At 43.8% G+C, this 20805-nt stretch overlaps 1 protein-coding gene across 7 annotated transcripts in view; it reads left to right on the top strand.

Annotated features, from left to right (window-relative positions):
• Positions 1–20805, top strand: part of CADPS2 (calcium dependent secretion activator 2) — a 1645358-nt gene that overhangs the window by 114595 nt on the left and 1509958 nt on the right. The gene's annotated exons all lie outside the window — the stretch shown is intronic.

Below are 20805 nucleotides of genomic sequence, written 5' to 3'. Positions count from 1 at the left end.
AGCTGAGTTTTTATCTCTTTCCCTGTCCGCTGTCATGCGGGTAGATAAACCAATGAAAGAATTGCTCCCACATGCAGGGACTGCATATTTAGTAGCTCCCTGCATGCCGGAGCAATGCCGGCTCCCGGAGGAGGTGAGGATTCGACTTGGAATGCGGAGGCATTAAGACTTCCCCTCACGGTCCCCATCAAAGCACACTGGGTGCCCTGGGTGGGGCCAGGGAACCCAGGTAGATGTGGCTGGGGCCCGGGGATGAGTCCTGGGTCTAAAATCAGCCTGGCCCCCCTCACCATTGAATTGCGGCCAGGGGGCTGCACGGTCTCTCTTCCCCATAGTACAAAAGACAAAATGAGCAGAAAAAGGCAAAATGGAGGGCAGAAAAGGTAAAATGGAGTGGAAGAGGGCAAAGCAAAGCAGAAATACGAGGGAGAAATGCAAATTGAGCAGATGAGAGCAAAACGTAGGGCAGAAAAATAAGCAGAAAAGGTAAAATGGAGAAGATGATGTTAAAACAGAGGGGAGAAAACCAAACAGAAAAAGTCAATACAGAGGACAGAAAAACTAACAGAAAAGGCCAAACAGCAAGAAATGAGCACAGGAGGCAAAAACAGAGGGCAGTAGGTAGACCGGCAGCAGAGAGTAGCAGACTGCAGGCAAGCTGAACAGGACAACTGGCTCAGGGGGAGCTAGCATGAGGACCTGCTTCATTTTTACAGAAATAACACCTCAATGGGAAACGCATATATTTAAACATAGCTGATGCCCAATTGATGCACCACTTCTGTGAAGGACAAATGACCCTGGGCTTCACAAATGCAGAGCAAGTGTGTTTTCTCTACAATTCCACATTGAAAAATGATCTGAAATGCTTTATGGATATTGACTCCGGCATGTGGGATCTTTATTGTCCTTACCTGACGAGAGCAGAGTCCATAGTTTTCCCTCTAAGATTATAACACATAAAACTCTGCCCATTTGACCCCGCCCACCTTAGTAGTAAGCAACAGTCTTACTGCCTTTTGCCAGGATGATGGGTAGCCCCCCTTCGCTTTTCCCAATGACTTTGACGTGTTCTTGATGCTGAGAAATATGATGACTTTTCCACCAAACAAAGAAGCCCTTACTTCATCTAGTTAAGAGGGAGGACCCTTGTTTGTAGGAGATTTATCTCTTTATATTCTCGCTGTCTTCTCTATAGGAAGATCCATGTTATCCCAGATTTCTGGATGCATGAGGAACAATTACATTGCCAAAATGCTCACATGGTCACTGGTGACATTTCATCATGCTCCATTATGCAGCTGTAGTGTAGATTATGTACTGGACATTTACCCAAGGTGGTAGCACCTAGTAATTAACCAGTAGAAAGTATTCCATGTGGGTAGATATTTTTTGCAAAACTGTGGACTCTTTTTGGATGAAGGGGCAGGTGTGGGTCCATTGTGGCCCAGTCCCTGACACCCACACATACACTTGGGCACTCACAGACCCACTCACACACACACCTACTCAAACACTCACATGCACTCATGTACCCACTCAGACACTCTCACAGCCACTCAGACCTGCTCACAGACATCCACTTATACTCAAGTACCCACTCACACACAGACATTGAGACACTCACTTATGCACTCACTCACATACACTTACACATACTCACTCACTCATGCTCACTCACACACACACGCACACACACTCTCAAAGGTTACAATTAGGAAATTGAATTAAAAACACCTTAGAAATTCACTTAAAAACAAAGGTTACAGGGACGTTCTAGTTGGGAAATTGCATAAAGTAGAAATTCAATAAAAAAAGAAACGTTACAGGGACATTATTGTTACCAACTAACATTTAAAACATCCTTAGAAATTCACTGGAAACACCAAATGGTTACAGGTATGTTATAGTTAGGCTGTTATTTCACTCATGCCAAACCAGTGAAATTCAGCAGTTATAGTTACCTGAGCTAACTATAACTTAAGACCCTACAATGCACTGCATTTGATCTTCCATATTACATCACTCCTGACATGGTCCGTGACATCACTGATGACATCTCAAATGACCTCACTGAAAGGTCATCCAGTGAGTGCAAGTATTTTCTAAGAGGTTATGATTGTTAAACATATATACTAAGCTACTACAAAAGTTAAATTAGTATACTATGTGTAATAATAATGTGTGATACTACTTATAACCTATATTATGTGAGTGGCTGTGCAACTGTGAATCCATGTGTGAGTGGGTATCTGAGTGGCTTTATAAGGGTGTGAATGACTGTATGGGTGAATAAGTGGGTGTGTGAGTACTTGTGAGGGCGAGTGTGATTATGTGAGTGGTTGTATTGGTGAGTGTGAGGGTGTGTCAGTGGCTGTATGGATGAGTGAGTTGCTGTGAGTAGCTGAAGCCATGACAGTATGGGTGAGTGAGTGGATGTGTGAGTGGCTATTTGAGTGGGTATTTGGTAAATTGTGTTGGTGTGTAAGTTGCTGCATTGGAGCATGAGTGTCTGTGAATGACTGTATGTGTGAGTGAGCAGATGTGGGAGAACCTGTATGTGTTAGACCTGGCTTTTCAAGCGGGTTTATCCCCAGAATTTATGCTTTTGGGCTTCCTGTTTTTGACCTTGTTTTTGATGGTTTTAGGACTCCAGGCACTTTACCTCTGCTGATCAGTACTAAAGTGCATATGGTTTCCATGATTGACTTATTTGATTTACTACTAAGTCCCCAGTACTGTGCACTGTGTGTGCCCAGGGCCTGTAAGTCAAATGCTGCTAGTAGGCCCGCAGCACTGATTGTGCCACCCACACAAGTAGCCTTTCCAAGGGGTCACAGACCTGCCACAGCAGTGTCTGAGCACAGACTCTACAGCCATGTCGATCTGGCAAGTGCACCCACTTGCCAGGCTCTAACCTTCCCTTTTATTACATGCGAGTCACCTCTAAGGTAGGCCCAAGGTACCCTTGTGGGCAAGGGTGCACTGTATGTGAATGGTAGAACATGCAGTGATGTGTGTGACATGCCCTGATAGTGAAATACAGTGTATTTCGTTTTTCACTATTGAAAGGCTATCTATCCCATAGAATAGAATGGGAGTTTATTTATTACATCTTATAAGTGCAACTTCCTATTGGGACAAGATAGAAAGATGGAGTTTAGTAAGCCTGAACTCACACAATATAAAAATCATCTCTACTAAAGGGTGCATTTTTGTATTCAGTTTGAAAATACCACTTTTTTGAAAGTATTTTCTTGCTTAGCCATCCTGTGTGCCTCTTCTGGTTTGTGGATTGAGTCTCTGGCTTTGTAGTGACAGGGGCTGGGGATGTGCATTCACTGTAGACAGCCACTGGGTGTATCCTGCCTTTCCTGGGTGAGTCAGGGCTGGACTGAATAGACCTGGGCTGTATTTAGAGTAGGGGGAGGAGATTTCCTTGCACCTAATTGGGCTTGGTCTGCCTTGGACAATGCTTTCTCCACCTCCTGACGGGAAGCCGCACCAGAGAGGACAGAACTGGTTTTGGCTGGGCAAAGAGCTTCTCTGCCACCCGAGAACAAAGGAATTTGTGCTATAAAAAGTGGTGCCCAGAACCCAGACTTTTAGATTACTTATGGAATTTAAGAGGGACCACTGCCAAGAAAAAGCACTGAGAAAACTGAAGGAGAAGTACTGCCCCTTTGCTGTGTGCTGTCTGGGGTTGGCCTGTAGTGGCTGTTTCTGCCAAAGAGAGGATAAAGACTTTGCTGTGTGCTGTGTCTCCAGCTTGAGGGATATCTCTAAGGGCTTAAAGTAGAGCTTGCCTCTTATTCGGAAGTCTCAGGGACACAAAGACTTCACCACCAGCTTGTCTGAACTCTCTTGCTGGGAGTTCTGACCTACCAAGAGGTGCCTATTACTGTTTTGGGCCTCTGGAGGTTGTTCCTGCTGCTGGGATCTGGAAAAGAGATGCAACTGCAGAAGTACGATGCATCCACAACCTTTTCCAACGCATCGCTGCCATGCCGCAGAAAAAACCAATGCAGCGCCTGGCTGCAGCTGGAGAAATCGCCGCACACCCAATCACATGCACCGATCTTCTAAGTCTGAGATTACCACACCGATTCCGATGTAGGCCCTCCTGTGGGTCTGCAAGAACAAACGCTGTGGCTGGGGAGACCAACGTGGTGCCTTTGCCGCTGTATCGAGAACTAACGCATATCCAATCCCCACACATTGCAATGTGGCAACAAGTCTACATCAACGCTGGGGCCACAGTAAGAAACAGACGCATCACCTTCCCTGGAGTAAGGAATCGATAGATCACCTACCCTGGAGTAGGGAACGGAAGCATCACCTTCCCTGGGCATAAGGAACTGATGCATCAACCTCCCTGTGACTGTTTTTGATTTTGACAAATCCAAGGTAATTTGTGTAGAACGTGTCACATCTATAGTTTGCTATGGACAGAGCCGTTTTTACCTTTTAATAGTCATATCTGGATAACTATGTTGGATTTTTGTCGTTTTGGTCTTGTTTTGCTTCGATAAAGATTTCCTATTTTTCTAAGTTGGTGTGGTGTCCATTGTAGTGTTCTAACTGTATCACTATATGTGTGCACAAATGCTTTACACACTGCCTCTGAGATAAGCCTGTCTGCTTGTTCCAAGCTACCAAGTGGGGTGAGCAGGGGTTATTTTTAGAAGTGTATCTCCCTTACCCTGACTAGGAAGGAGGGTCCCTACTTGGACAAAGGTGCAAACCATTGCCAACGAGAGACCCCCATTTCTAACAGTATGGATGTGTGAATGAGTATGTAAGTGGTTGTCTGGTGGATGAGTGAGTGTGTCAGTGCTTAAATGGGTGAGTGAGTGGCTGTGTTGAGAGGCTGTATGGGTGAATGTGTTTGTGAGTGGCGGTTTGGGTCTGTGTGGCTTTGCTGAGTAAAATGGTCTTCATGGCAGTGTAGTTTGTCTTGTCCCCCTATTGTGTAAGAGTGTGCCCCTCCCCACCATGGGCATGTACCTCCAAAGACTACTCCCCCATACTCCTCTGGGATCCTGTGCACTTTCAAAGCCACTTCATAGGCTGGCAATGATTTATCTAGGTCATCCCCTACATTCTAATTTTGGTATATGGAATCTGGATTCATGTGCAGACAGTGCAGATATGCTGCCACCATTATTGTTGTGGCTGACCCCCAATTGGAGAGATCTGATATCCAGTTCTCTGAGGTGTAGCTCATGGGACATCTTCCTGTCCTCCATGGTTAGCCTCCTCTCCTCTAGAGCCTGTTCCTTCTCAAGCTTAGCAAGGACTTGTTCCCTTTCAATCTTGGCAAGCTCTGGTCTGAGTTTCCTCTCCTACCTCCTGTCTGCCAGCATCTTTGATGACAGGCACCTTGAAGACCCACTGCTGCCTGCTTTAGAGTGGACTACAAATCCTGAGATAAAATTGCTCCCTCCCACTTCCCTCTATAGGCTGCATGTCAAGACCCTCTGTCAGGTCTCGCTCTGATCCTTCCTCAGACACAACCCACAACATGCACTTCTCTTTCTGAGTAGGCCGCTGTCCATGCTCTCAAGGCTTTCTGAAGCTCTGCCTTCTTGGCACTTCCCTTGTTCTTACGCCCCTTTCTCCTGGCTGAGTCACTGTGTATGCTTCCAGGTTGACCAGCTCCCATTCCACCTTGCCAGGTAGGGCAACAGACATTGCAGAGAAAAATGGGACTTGGGCAAAAGGACTTTTTGGAAAAGTCAAAAGATGTCAGAACAGGGAGAATTGAAAAAGGCTCGAATCGGTCTGAGTATAAAGCTGTTGTGAACAATGAGCTACTATATGTTATGGCGCTAACACGTGTCCTATCCTCAATGCTGATAACCAATTTTAGAAATGGGATTCCTGGTTGCCTGAGTTACGTGGCCAGGCGGGAACCACTGCTCTAGTCAGGGTAAACTAGATACACACCAAGATAACCTGTCCTCACCCTCGGATATCTTGGTGCACAGCAGTCATGCTTATCCACAAAGGCAATGTGTAAAGTATTTGTGCAACACACACGGACACACACTGTAACACAATGAATGCACCACAAAAAGAATGCACATAGGGTTAAAAATAGATTATATTTTTATGAATAAAACAAGACCAAAATGACAAATCTAATAAGGAGAACAGGAGTTATGCCTATTCAAAGAATAAACCAAAAACAGTGCTTAATAGTCAATAGTGCTAAACGGTTACTTTAAGTCATTGTAGACTAGGGTAAATACAAACTTCAGGCCAAAAAACAGGTTCCACTGAAGTTTTACCATCTCAAGCTGAGCGAAGTGCCCTGTTTGCGGACATGATGGTGGCCGGGAGCAAGAAGAGTGTTGCTAGCTGTGATCCTGTGGGCATAAAGAGTCAGCTGGGCATAGCGAATGGCAGACTGGGCTTTGTGGGCAGTGATGCTTGCTGTGTGAGGACATGACGATGCTGTGGCGGCAGCTCCACTGATACTTTGAGTGAGCAGCACAGTGCCAGTGTACATGGGCTTGTTCGCAGTCGCAAAGAGCCCAAAAGCTTGTTTTCAGGGGCCCAGGAGCTGTAGGTGATGAAAGAAGCTGCAGAACCCTCTTCTGAGACCAAGAGCTTGGAGGGGGCACATCAGGCAAGTGTAGGACTCGCAGAAGGCAGAGTCTAGCAGAACCAGCAGACTTTTTGGTAGACTTTTATGTTCATGAGACTTCAGAAAATGGTAGGCAAGCCATTGGAGATCCCTTGGAGGGAAGGCAGAGTCCAGCTCTCCTTCCAGCAGAGTAAAGGAACAGCAGGCAGCAGGGCACCAAGCAGAAAAGCAGTCCAGTTGAGTCCTTTAAGCAGATCAGCAGTCCTTCCGGCAGAGGTTCAGTTAAAGATCCAAAAGTGTCTGATTTTTGGGGGTCACAGACCCATTACTTATACCTAAAAGTGTCTTCGATGTAGGGAGGTGACTTCAAAAGTACTCTGTGACATGGGCAAGGATTCCCTTTCTATCCAGTTGTCTGCCAGGCTAACCCTGAGGGTGTAAATCAGAGCTTTGTATGAGGTCCGGACACAGCCTATTCAGATGTGTGAGCCACCTCTTCCCCTTCCTTCCCAGAATGGCTATCAGAATAGAGATGAATGCAGATGAGTTCTTGGTCACACCCAGCCCTTCCTGTGTTTGTGGCTGCCCAGAGGGAATGCACAAAGGTTAGCTGTCACCTAGCCAAGAAGTTTATTGGAGACAGGCTGCCAGGCACAAAGAGCAGTAAGGAAAGAGAAATGTCCATTTTCTAAACATGGCATTTCTAAAACAGTAATGTTAAATCCAACTTCACCAGTAAGGAGGATTTATCATTGCCATTCCAAACATATCCAACAAGAAAAAGCTACTCCTCTCTGATCAGGAATTACAGGTTAAATGGTATATTAAGGAATTCCCAATGCTGGCCTAAGCTGGGGGTAGGCCTCACAGTAGTGAAAAATGAAATGGGCTGTTTGTCACTACCAGGGCACTCAAAACATAAAGGTACGTGTCCTGCCTTTTTCCTACATAGCACCCCGCCCTTAGGGCCTACCTTAGGGGTGACTTCTATGTACTGAAAGGGGAGTTTAAGACTTGGCAAGTAGTTTTAAATGCCAAGTTGAAGTGGCAGTAAACTCACACACAGGCACTGCAGTGGCAGGCCTAAGACACATTTGAAAGGCTACTTCTGTGGGTGGCAAAATCAGTGCTGCAGCCCACTAGTAGCATTTGAAGTAAAGGCCCTGGGTATGTGTACATCACTTTACAGGGGACTTACCAGTACAACAAATATGCCAATCAGATATACACCAATATCCTCATGTTTAGGGGAGAAGCACATGCACTTTAGCACTGATTAGCCGTGGTAAAGTGCTCAGAGTCCTCAGGCCAACAAAAAGTATCCGCAGAAAGTTGGGGAAAAGACCACCCTAAGGATGACTGGGTTAACCTATATGAAATGCATTTTGATCGTATGTCTTTACTTTTCTGGAAGAGAGTATAACATACACAAAACAACATGCTATGCCATTAGGAGATTGGTTTGAGAAGAAAATGCGTGTCTCTGAGACATTTTCTTCTATAATATTCTGCCTCCAGTCATCAAACATTTGGGGCAATTTTCTTTTATTGGAAAGGCAATAAATGCTGAACTTTTCACGTACTGCAAAGTTATTGAATTATGCACGACGACAATTTTGCAGAGGCTTAAAAAATTATCTTGCGCATATACTTTTTTAAAATTCAAATTAACTAGAAAGCTTATCTAGAATCCAGGACAAATTTATGATTCTACTGCTTATGGACCATACATTGGCAGGACTGGAATATGATCAGGGATAGATAGCATGTTACAGCTTTGTTAATCAGGGCGCATCTAGAAATGGCGTTAAATCACGAACTTGGCCTACTAAAACTGTGATTGTTGTGTCCTTCTTTTCTTTAAATAAACAGAGGTTGTCTGAATTAAAGATGGGTTGTCATCCGTTTGCATAGTTCATCTTCTTCATAGAACTGACGGTTGTATGAAGGGGCTTTGGAAGCATCCACTCGAAATGATCCACCGAGTGATGTAGTGCAGAGATTCTCAATCTTTTGACTTCTGTGGACCCCTATGAATCATTATCTGAATTTGGGGACTCCCACTGAGTCATTATGCGATTTCTATCACTTGAACCGCAAAACAATACAAAAATTTGTATACACCAAACAAATTCTCAAATATTGAACAATGTTGCGTAGTTCACAATAAAAAATGCAACAAGGTTTAATATTTTTAATTTTGCTTCTTTAATTTTGTATATACGGTCTGTATTCATTTTAATTTGTTTTCATAATTTTTAATTTTGTAAAACCGTTGCGGACTCCATGAAGTAGGCCTCACGGACCCCCAGGGGTCCTCAGACTACAGGTTAAAAACCTCTGATGTAGTGGATAAGAAGGCCGAGGGGGATCTGTCGAACTGACCATCCCATATGGTTTCAGCACTTTCTGAAATTTCCAATAGAATGACATGACTTGTCTTTTTGGTCAGTTGTGGCTTTTGACTTTACTTGTTTTCCTAGGGATCCCAATCGATCTAAGACTGTTTGGATCACCCTTCATATGTTATCTGTAGGTTCTGAGCATCAGCAAACTTTGTACATCAGTGTAGATTGCCTGTGGTTGTTGGTTCAAGACAGCCATTAGATACCACCAAGTGCCATTTTAAAAGGACTGCGTAGCTATTATTTTTGTTCCATACTCCAGTCTCATGGTCTGACATTGTTTGGATTTTTTCTCTCACTGACACCTTCACCCAAACTAAGTGCAGAATAATGAAGAATAGATCCTAGTGGCCTAAAATGTCTAATCATTAGCATTTGTGGTGTTTCTTAGACCGGTTAAAAAAGTGTCTCTCTGGCAGAGTCCGTCGAGAATATGAAGTGTAACAAGCAGAGTTCAGCATATTACAAGAAACCATGTTGTCTTCTTTTATAGGTACAACATAAAGAAAAACAGCTCTTGTTGTTAGTTTAAAGAAAAATGTAAGTTGTTGCATCAGTCGTCTGTATTTTACTTCGCTCAGTTTCGTGAGATTTGGTAGAATGTGTAGACGTTTGGAAATGGCCTGCTGAGTTCCAGTGGCTGTTCATTTGCAGGAGCCTTGGTATCGAATTGTTTTTAAAAGAAAGCAAGATTCTTAGCTGGAATAGTTCATAAAACAGCTTCTTTGCGTCATACCTCTTGTTTAAAGACTTTTGATAACACAAAATAGACAATTATGCAAGATGTTTAGAGTGCACACCATGAGACCCTGTGTTGGTCATAATATGATGATTTTCTTGGGTTTGCGTATCCGAAAAATCTAGATTTTCAGATTCCAAGGCTAATCTTGTTGTAGATACAAACAGTATTAATGATAAAATGTAGGATTACATTTTATATATATGTAAGCTTACCATTGCCTTTCTATGCATACTGAATTTTGAAAAAAATGTTTGACCTGGTCTAGTTGAAGTTTCTTTGTTGTATTTCAGCCCGATGAGCAGACATGTTCTGGAGAGGCCACAACATGAAGTTCTGAGACCCAGGATAGTAGCAGAATTACCCACGAGGTGGAGAGAGAGACCATTAAAGACACGCGGGGAGGAATATGTCGCAGGTTCTGTGTGACGTTTGGTCAAGCAATGGGCAGTTTAATCTCGGAGTCTGGCGTTGTGTTATGACAGTATGGAACTTTATATCTCGATTTATATGTGGACTCTGAACGAAGAATTCCTGTATCGACTGGAAATATGGAATTCTGAAAGACTCATTGTTCTTCCCTTGTTCTTTATATTATTTGCTGCAATTTTGTTGGTAGTCATTAAATATATGAATGGTTCTTACCCCTGTTCGTTGGCTTTTAATTTTATGTTTACTGGAGATTTTATACTTACCAGGATTTTCTGTTACTCTCCACTTGGATAAAGGAATGAAATATTAAAATGTGCAAGTTTAAAGGGCATGGGGAAGGGGAGCGTTGTCCAGACAAACACGAATCACCAGCTCCCCTAAAAAGTGGCCTATTGCTCGAACACCACAATACACAGACTGTTCTGCAATGCTGCAGAGGATTGAATATTATAACGGTTGCACTGTTAATTAAATGTGTGAAGGCCAGGCGTGTATTAGTGAAGTATGTCCTTGCTGAGTCTTATGTTATGCAAAGGGGTCTCTATGCTGTCTTTTGGGGTAACTCTAACTTGCCCCCTTACCTCTCTCACTGGCTATATGATGCTCAGTGGTGATTGTGGTCCAGAAACTTCATCTTCCACTCTCTCCATTGTTAGTGATGTTAGACCATGAGGTTGCAAATTAGAGATTAGATGGTCTGGGTTCCCCCCAGGAAGTCTCTAAGTTTTTATGAGTGGAAAACAAAGTTGATGTTCTACGCATCTCATCTGAGCTTTGGGGGCGCTTCGATTAAAGATGTGCCAGCAGCTCATGTATGTATATTTAACACACACACACACTCAAAAAAAATCCCAGTTAAGAGCCAGTACATGAACTTGTTTAGTTGTTGAAGGACATTATTTATTTCATCTTCTCTGCCCACTCACACTAGAAATTGACATTTCTGCCTGCACCTCATTTCCTATGTTCCTAGGCGAACCGCTTCTTGTGGATCTGCATCCCCTTTAGTCCAGCCACCGTAACCGCAGCAACTAGAAAATGTAAAAACAACTATACACATAGGATGTCTGCACCAAATTTCACAGGGAAACTTTGCCTTGTGTGGAATATTTTAATTATCAGACTGTTTCCTCCATCTAGGATTTTGGCGTTTCTTCCAGCTACTATAATACTAACTAAGCAAGACTTTTAGTAATGATATGTAGTAAAAATATTGAGATGTAGGTAGACTCCATCCTACTTCTCTTTTTTACAATGTTTTTAGAAATTGGCTCCCCTGTGTGTCTGTGGATGAACGATTTTAACTATCTCAACAAACGGGTGTTGCAACTCAAAAGTCCAGAAGGGTTAAAGTTATTAAAGCTGTCCGAATAGTGTGCGGGGGGGACCAGGAAAAGGCGCTCACCTAGGTTTTAATTCTGAAGGGCCTCCCTGTCTGTATATTTCAGCATTCGCGAAACCATCGTGTAATCCGGAAGCCATTTTGTATTATAATTGAATCTTCTGCTTGGTTATTTTCGAGAAAACGGTCTTTGGTAAGTCTCGTTTCCCAAGGTTGAGCTTTTCTTTATATAATTGCAAGTGTTCTCGTTAGTGCATGCCTTTCTCGTTAGAGTCCTCCTCCCACCTGTCTGGTGGGGAGGATAGGCCAGACGACCTTGGGCAGTAGATAGCCTGTGCCCAGCTGCAGAATTGAAACTCATGTTCTGTACCCCATTGTATTATGATATCTACTAGTGTTTTTCCATAGTAGGCGGGCCTTTTTAGACACTGCAACATGCATAATGTAATTGTATGCTTACGGGGTCCAGTCCCTTGATAACCATCCCAGGAGGCTGGTTAGACTGGGCTCCGCTACAGTGTAATATCAATAAATGATCTGGTTTGTATTCTCTACTGTCTGACTCTTCATTTGTAGGAAGGCAGAGAAAGTGGTCGTGAGTAACCCGAGTGACCCTTTCTGGGTCACTTCCTTCAGTTGGCGCCCGAATAGGGACTTCATCCGGTGACCTTAACCTCACCCGAGGATGGGTGAGGAGGACGGGGCCGCGTTGGGTTGGATAGGTGGATCGGAGGACCCCTGCACAATAGTTTTGTACTCGCAGCTGCCCCACCTGTCTGATCGGGTGGTGCCCTGCACAGTTGTCATCCCGACTGGGGTCCTGAATGGTGAAACCCTTGGATCTGACAGTTTGGTCCAAAGAGTCAGCAGTGGAAAATAAACTTGTTTGACCTGTGTGCACCAGGTGAGCTTGTTTGGTTTTTTGTCGTCATGACATTTGTTTGGCCAGTACTTTGGTTGGTTTAGGAATCCATTTTAGACAAGAGCTTGCATTTGATTTTGAATATCTTTTAATATGGTACCATTTTGTTAATTTGTGATTGTTGCAATCCGCGGAAACTATCTTTGGTAAAAGCACAAGTGTATTTTGGTGTAATTGTGTGGTGAATATGTTTTTGTGTGAACATAATGCCTTGTTCGAGTAAGTTGTGCTGTGTGAGATGTCGTCGTTGTTCTGCTGATGCTCGATTAGAGGAAAAGCAGCCCACACCTGCAGAGGGTACTCTGAAATATATGTATGCCAAATACGGCCTTGGCCCTATTATACTTAGTACATTATGGCCTAAATATACGAGGGACAATGCTGAATTGCAGTGGCCGTCAACAGGCACCTTTTGATGAGCAGAAATTGAATTATTTGGAGGAAAAATTGTTTGCTAAACGTAGCAGGCAGTCAATGTTTGATTATCTTCAGGTATGGTGAAAACGGGCTAAACCGAGACTGCTGAGGGCGGAAAGGGAGACACATAGGGAGAGAACGCAGACTCTGACTCAGAAAGCAGTGCCGCATGATAAAGAGAAAGTGGAGAAGGGTATTGAATGTGCCGATAGGAGGTTTCGATTGCAATTCGATAAGTCCTATGTTGCTAGGGAGGAGGCAGACATTTTTGTGGAAGAATTATTGAAAGACAGACTGCCTCCCCCTTATACCCCGCATAGAATATATCCTGTTGTCCCACAGCCCTTGCCATCTGCCTCTGTCTCCCCTGTTCCTGCTGTTTCTGGTATTGATCATAGTGCTTTGGGCCTGGCATCACCAGCTTCTTCTTTGGCTCCATCCCCCACAGTCGCCGTGACTGCTAGTCTTCCTGCCGCTCCTGTTACGTTGTCACTTTCTCCTTCACAGATGCTTACTACTCAACCAATGTTTAACTTGATGCCTCCCCCTTCGGTTACTGTGTTGTCCCCACTTCTCTCTTCTGCCCCCTTCTTAGGTGCTGAGACACCAGTGCGTGGCCAGGATGACCGGGCTGGGGCAGTTGCAAGGGAGCGATTGGGATTGGTGTTGATTCAATCTGATGTGGGAGATCTGGAGAGAATGATGGTGGCCAATCAGGATGCTCAGTGGGCCCGTAGTACTTTTTATGGTGCTGAAGATGTATGGAGTGTGTTGAAGGACTATGAGCCGTTGGTCCAGCAGAATGCCCTTAGACACATCGGCTACTTTGATTGGACTATGGGAACAGTGTGTTAAAGGTGTTGCACCTCAGGCTATCTATGATATTAGAGACCAAGTGTATGCCATGGGCATGGCTCCCAATGAGGGTTTTGCTAGTGTTACCACATTGATTGGATATCGAGGTAGATTGCATCAGAAATGTCTGACGACTATATCTCAGTTCCCGATGAGGGAAGTTCACCACATTTTCCACCAGGAGATACCGGAGCTACGTGATCAGCATGATCAGGTAACTAGGCAATGAGTAGAGGCCCGTTTTCAAGAACAATGGGTCTATACTCCATTGAAGAGGAGTGAAGTCCTCACAATTAAGGCTCCGTTACCCGACCCGAAAAAAAAATCCTAATGCGTACTATAAAGAATTGAAAAAAGCTGCTGCATCAACAGTAATGACGGCAGATAAAACTTTTTTTTTTTGCTCCTTAGTGCCAGTGGATATCTCGAGACAGGTGCATACTCAGGACCATGCCCTAGAATGTGGTGGTACTTGGGACTAGATTAGGACGTGGGATGAGGAGAGGAAGGTCTGTACTTGGATTTTTGTGGCCAGGATTTGTCTTTGGAAGGGGGTATCCGATCACCAGGTTTGTCATTAATTTGCTCCAGGAGATTGCAACCCAGTTGCAGTCTGCTGAGAGTACGTGGACTACCTCTACCCCTTTGGTGATATTGAGTATGGCTCAGTATTTTGAGCATAGAGAGAACGAGGAGAAAGAGAAGGTAGAAAAGATGACGAAGGAGCTGACGACTAAGGTATTGATGCAGCAGGCATCCAGGGGGGCAGGGATGGGGTCGAGGTATTGGACTGGCCAGGCAGCATCCTCGTACGAGCCAAAATGCTGTGCCTGTCGGCCCAAATCAATGTGAGTGTAGCAAGGAGGAAGGGCACTGGTGCAGCAAGTGCTCAGTTTTGCTGCAAAAGGTTGTGGCTCCTAGAGGACGGAAGGAGAGAGAGTGAGGTCGGGGAGCATGTAGTCAGGGTGGAGATCAGGCTACTGGAACATCGCGGGCAGTTCCGATAAAAAAAAAATGTTGATGACGTTCGAGGACAACAGTATTTTCATGATGATTATGATTTGGATGAGGAGGCGGGGTTGTCTTTCACCTAGGACAGCCAGGGACAGGGTAAGGGACCAGTTCCAATACCTGTTGATCAGCATGGACCTTATATTAGTGTGGATTTGCAGGGCTCAAAAAATACATTTTTGGTGGATACAGGAGCAATGAATAGTTTGTTTCGAGGTCACTGGTCCCTGGGGCAGCCCTGTCTGGCCATAAACATGTTTCAGTTGTTTTTTCTGGTGTACCGGTAGTAAGTCCAATCTCCAAACCGCGTGCTTGGACTATAGGCCCCTTCACCGTTGATTTGCCATTTTTACTAACATCAAATTGTGGAGAGAACTTGTTGGGATTGGATCTGTTGAAGTTACATGCTACTATTTACTGTTCTCTGGATGGCGTCCATATGACAATGGGTCCGAGTGTGGTTAGTACTACGCAATGTTTGTCTAAAGATACCCCCCCTTCCAGTTGAGTTTAAGGATATCGCATCTACGTTGTGGGCCAAAAGTGACACAGATGGAGGACTTTTGCAGATACCTCCAGTTTCTATTCAGGTTAAAGTAAATGCCATATTGCCTAGTATCCCTCAGTATAAAATTTTGTACGCAGGAGAACAGGCGGCGTTGTACATAATACAAGATTTGATTCAGTCAGAAGTTATAGAAGAGACAGTGGCAAATGTGTGTAATAGTCCCATCCTTCCTGTTCTCAAGAGGCCACCTCCGTGTTCCTCTGATGATGTTGCTGATGTTAATCGTTTTGTGATTGATCTGCGCAAAGTTAATAAAATCATGGTCTCTGTTTCCCGTGGTTCCTGACATTACTGCTCTTTTGACTACGATTCATTCTTCTGCTAAATTCTTTTCTGTTATTGATTTGAAGAATGCCTTCTTTAGCATCCCAGTTCATCCAAATAGCAGACACCTTTTCTGATTTTCCTTGGCAGGTCGTAGTTTTAGATTTTGTCAGGTTCCTCAGGACGACACAGAGTCCTAGCATATATAGCCAGGCTTTAAGGGTCCCCCAGGTAATGTATTGTTACAGTATGTGGACGATCTTTTGATTGTGTCCGATACTGAAGACGGATGTAAAGCAGCTAAGGTGAAATTGTTGCTGAATTTAGCTCAACATGGACACAAAGTGTCCCTTTCCAAATTTCAATATTGTCGACTGGAGGTCACCTATTTTGGTCACATACTGTCGAAGGAGGGCCGGAAACTAGCTCCTGAGTGTATTAATGCTGTAGTTAACATGTCTGTTCCAAGGAGCCAAAGGGAAGTACAAGCCTTTATTGGTATTACTTCCTATTGCCGTCATTGGATACCGAATTTTCCTTTAATAACAAAGCTGTTGTTATATCGAACAACTAAAGATGTGCATGAACCTTTGCCTTGGACGCCTGAATGCCAAAACGCTTTTGAGCAATTGAAGGTTGCGCTTTGCTCGGCCCCTGTGCTTGGCACACCTGATTACAAACTGTTTGTGTTATATGTACATGAGTCGGCCGGATATGCGCTTTCTGTTTTAACACAGGCCTTTGGAGGTAAGCAGGGGCCGTGTGCGTATTTTCCCGCTGTGCTTGATCCAGTCGCCAAAGCCCTCCTGAGCTGACCGCGGCTTTTCTTGATACTGATCTCAGTTATGGTACCTCATGCTGTGGGTACGCTATTGAACAGAACAAAGACACAGCACTTTACCAGTGCACGTCTGACTGGCTATGAACTAACCATTTTTTGCACCACACATTACGATTAAAAGATGTGCCACTCTGAACCCTGCCATGTTACTACCCCTCCCTTCAGAGAGTGAGGAAATAGACATACATGATTGTATGTTTCAGACGGAAGAGGAGATGAAGGGATGGGTAGACTTGACTGATGTTCACTTATCTGACCGCCAAGGGGGACTATGTCGATGGTTCTTGTTTTAAATTACCAGATGGCACCACAACGACTACTTATGCAATCACAACACTGCACACGATAGTTGAGACATCACAAGTTCCCTATCAGTCAGCCCAAGCTGCAGAGCTGGTAGCTCTAATTCGAGCCTGCGAGTTGAGTCAGGGATTGATGGTTAATATTCATACCGACAGCCAGTATGCCTTCGGAGTTGCTGATAATTTTGGGCGGCTCTGGGCCGAGAGAGGATGTCTCACTTCCCATGGTTCAAAAATTCAGCATGACCCTTTGATAAATCGGCTTTTGTCGGCTTTAACTCTGCCCAAAAAACTGGCAATAATGAAGTGTAGTGCTCACAAAGCAATTACTGATGATGTGGGGAGGGGAAATGCTTTTGCAGATCAAACAGCTAAGGAGACGGCCTGATCTAAGATGAAAAAGATGTTTGTAGCAGGTCCTGTTAGATGGGTGCCAGAAGTTACGATGTTTGAGGACACACTAGATAATGTGAAGGAAATACAGAGCGAGGTGACTGCTGAGGAATTAGCAATATGGCAGGAAAGCACGGCGCAATTGGATGATGATGGGTGCTGGATTGATAAGTCGGGGAAACAGAGATGGATGCTGCCAGATGCATATGTTCTTCCTGTAGTCACTATGGATCATGGACCAGCTCACATTAGTGCTAGGGGTATTTGTAAGTTGCTAGACCCTGTATGGCAGAATGATAATATCCCAAAGACTGCTGGCCATTTAGTAAAACATTGCATGGTCTGCGTGATGTACAATCCAGGAAAGGGTACTCCCACACCCCCGGTAATTTTGCACCCCATTCTTTCGCTTTTGAAGTCCTTCAAATGGACTTCATTGAGATGGAACGGGTAAATATTTTGAAGTATGTGTTAGTGGTGGTCTGTGCATTCAGTAAGTGGGTTGAGGCTTATCCTACTAAGAAGAATGCAGCTTTGGTGACAGCGAAGGCTCTCTTAAAGGAGTTCTTCCCTCTCTTTGGTTTGCCCCATTTGATTTGGAGTGATAACGGCAGTCATTTTAATTCGAAAGTCATCCAGTTGGTGTGCAGTGGCCTGCACATTAAGCAAAAAGTTTCATGCTGCGAATCACCCTCAGTCAGCAGGTTTAGTTGAGAAGTACAATGGTACGCTCAAACTAAAGATGGCCAAAAAAATGGCGGTCGGACATTGTGTGTAATTAGATATTGAAAGCGGGGCACGATAGCAAGGTTGCTTTTATGTTACCGGCGTTGCCGTATTAGTACGGCGCCTTTGTTTCTTTTACATATACAGCGGCACGGTCCTTTTGCTTCACAATAAAACTTTCTTTAGATAACGATGTGAAACAAAATGTTAGTAGGGGACCTTGTGCTGGATATTTAATACGCGTTGAAGGGGTGTCCCGTCTTTCTTAAGCAAACTTAGACAGGGGTGAGCTTATTGAATCATAACATGCGCCCTGTTAGGCACGCAGTGAGCGTTGCTAGTTGGAAATTATACATAAGGGTGCGGACAATATAAAGAAGACGTATTGCCATTTATAGATGTTAAGGCAATATAGGGAGACATCTTTCTGATAGGGAAGTCAAAATACTATGTGTTGGTTTCCCTCTAGGAAGAATTATCACCTGACCTGTTTGGCCGTGTACATCTGTAAAAGACATAGGCTGATTCTAAATTGGGAAACAAACCTCGAGTTGGTATAAGTAAGGAAAAACCATTTCAAATATAAAAGTACTCTTCCTACGGAGGTAAGCATCTTTAATATACACCATAAACATAGATAGACCATTTTTTTTAAAAAAACAACCAGCTGTATTGATAAGCAGCGCCATCTTTCCTTTTTCTTTATTTTCAGAAACTTTATCGTGCCAATTGACCCACAGGGCATAAGTTGGCAGGAAAGAAATTGATTGAGGCTAAGCAATAGGCTATGCAACACTGCAAATGATAAAGTGACTTGGAGAACTTACCAGCTCAACTATAAGTGTGGCTAATACGGGGAGGTAAGATTTACCCCTTAAGCTTAATAAACTTATAGAGAACACCGAGAATAATAGCAAGTTGACTAGAGTATCCTTCTTATTTAATCTTTTTAGAAATAGTCTGCAATACTATCATGCCAATTAATTGAGATGGCATCACAAGAATAGAGACAATTGACATGCTCTATTGAAAGGAGTGATAAACTAAACCTTTGAGGGTGAGTGTCTAGTATGAGTGAATTGAAAGAGAGTGTAAATGTGATCTGTTTGGGGGACGGGGACGGCATACCTATACTACAGCCAGTGTTTTTTTGGGGGTCACACTATGTGACCAGAAATGGAGATGTAGCGTAAATTGTTTTAGATGTAGAAAGCCTAAATAATGTTGTTGTCATAGGCGTGCAAAAGATGATAATGTATAAATGTATGGGATGGGGTGAAGTTCAAAAGGCAGCGGATTGTGCGAAATTTAAAACTAATCCCCTGTACTTATGTCTTCATTCTTTGTGTAGATAAAACATTGTTTTGAAGAGGCGTAAACCCCGTATTTTGACTCCTGAAGATGTTTTTTTAAATATCTGTTCTTACACCACCGAAACGCGTCGACGCCTGTCTGTTTGAATCCAACCATACAAACTTCTGGGAAAAGGAAAAGTGACCCTACCAGTTTTTCTGTCTTTAAATATATGATGTTGGATCATTTTTATGCAACAGCTTATGTATAACTGTGCAAAAAGGGTTTCCTATTGTATTTGTTTGTATTGTTTGTCTTGTTGCTTTGAAGAAATACATTTTATGCGCCGGATTTTAAACAACTTAGAATACATTGCGTTAGGTTGTTGAATTCATTCTATGTTTGAATTTTATTGATGCGTCGCTTGTAAATTTATTGTATATGTTACCAAAAATAAAAAAAAACGTTTGTTAACGCTACATCTCAATTCCTGGTATGCATTGATGTGCGTTATATGCTGACAAAGTAAAAGGTGTATGCTGAGTAAGTATGGTACAGTAATGAGTAAGAGTGTTAGTGTAATTTTATAGACCCTGGGGAAATAGCCTTTTCTCTTCTGGTTTTCAGTGCCCTGTTCCACTGGACAGAGGGGCCACCTCTCTAGTTTTATTACAAAATTCAGGAGAGTAGAGAATTGAAGCGGCCGGATGCTTTACCATTGGCTTTGCTGTCAACAAGAGATACAGCCCATACTAGAATAGGGTTGTCACCTTATGAGGTTGTTTTTGGTAGGCCCACTAATGTCTGGGGCGTTCTGAGACTCTACCACTTTTCCGAGATGGATCACCCTTTGTTGATAGATTTATGTGAGTTGACTAAAAATTTGCATTCTATTCAGGAGTAGTTTGAAGAAGCCTTGCCATCTGCAACAGAGGAACCAGGCCACAACCTCCGGCCTGGGGATTTCGTGCTAGTTCACTACTTTCAGCGCAAAAACAGTCTGGAGCCCCGGTGGAAGGGGCCTAACCAGATCCTCCTTGCTACCCGTACAGTGGTGAAGGTGGAAGGTCGGAGAAATTGGATTCATTCAACGCACTGCAAGAAGGTGCCACTTCCTCTGCCCTATGATCAATGGAGGCTCGACGGCATTGGGGATTCCGAGACGGAGAAGGTTCCCTGTTTCATTCCTTTCTCCGATGCCAGAGTAACATGGGCACCTACTGAGGAGGAGAGCAATGTAGTTTTGAATGAGGGAGTGTGCCTGAGATTAAGGCTGGCCAAGAGCTTCAGTCAGCTGACCAGTCTCCGTCTGAGTCAGCCAATCCCGCTGAAAGTGAGCCTTTGTTTCTTGGTCCCTCTGTTCCTGGAGTTGTTAAGTACAATTTGCTTCCTCAATGGTGGATAGTGCACCAAAGAAAAAGTCAGATTAGTAGGGATGGACTTCATGGAGAGAAGAAAAGGGATGATAGAGTAGGGATAGGGAGATTGGTGCAGTGTCCGAATCACTGGATAGGATAAGTATGGGGTGTCTTCCCAGGAGGGAGGGTACCCTAACCTGAGAGAAGTGGATTTTCCTCAAGAAGGGATGCAATTGCACAGCTCCAACAAAAAGGTCTCAATAGCACCACCGTAGATGAACAATAGGAGCCTGCCAGCGAAGCTCAAAGGAGAAGAAAAACGGACGCTGGAAAGAAGATTGTTTC

The sequence above is a fragment of the Triturus cristatus genome, chromosome 4_1, assembly GCF_964204655.1.
Source record: "Triturus cristatus chromosome 4_1, aTriCri1.1, whole genome shotgun sequence".
NCBI classification, from domain to species: domain Eukaryota; kingdom Metazoa; phylum Chordata; class Amphibia; order Caudata; family Salamandridae; genus Triturus; species Triturus cristatus.
Note: the sequence above shows the minus strand (reverse complement) of the source record. Positions and strands in the feature narration are given on the sequence as shown.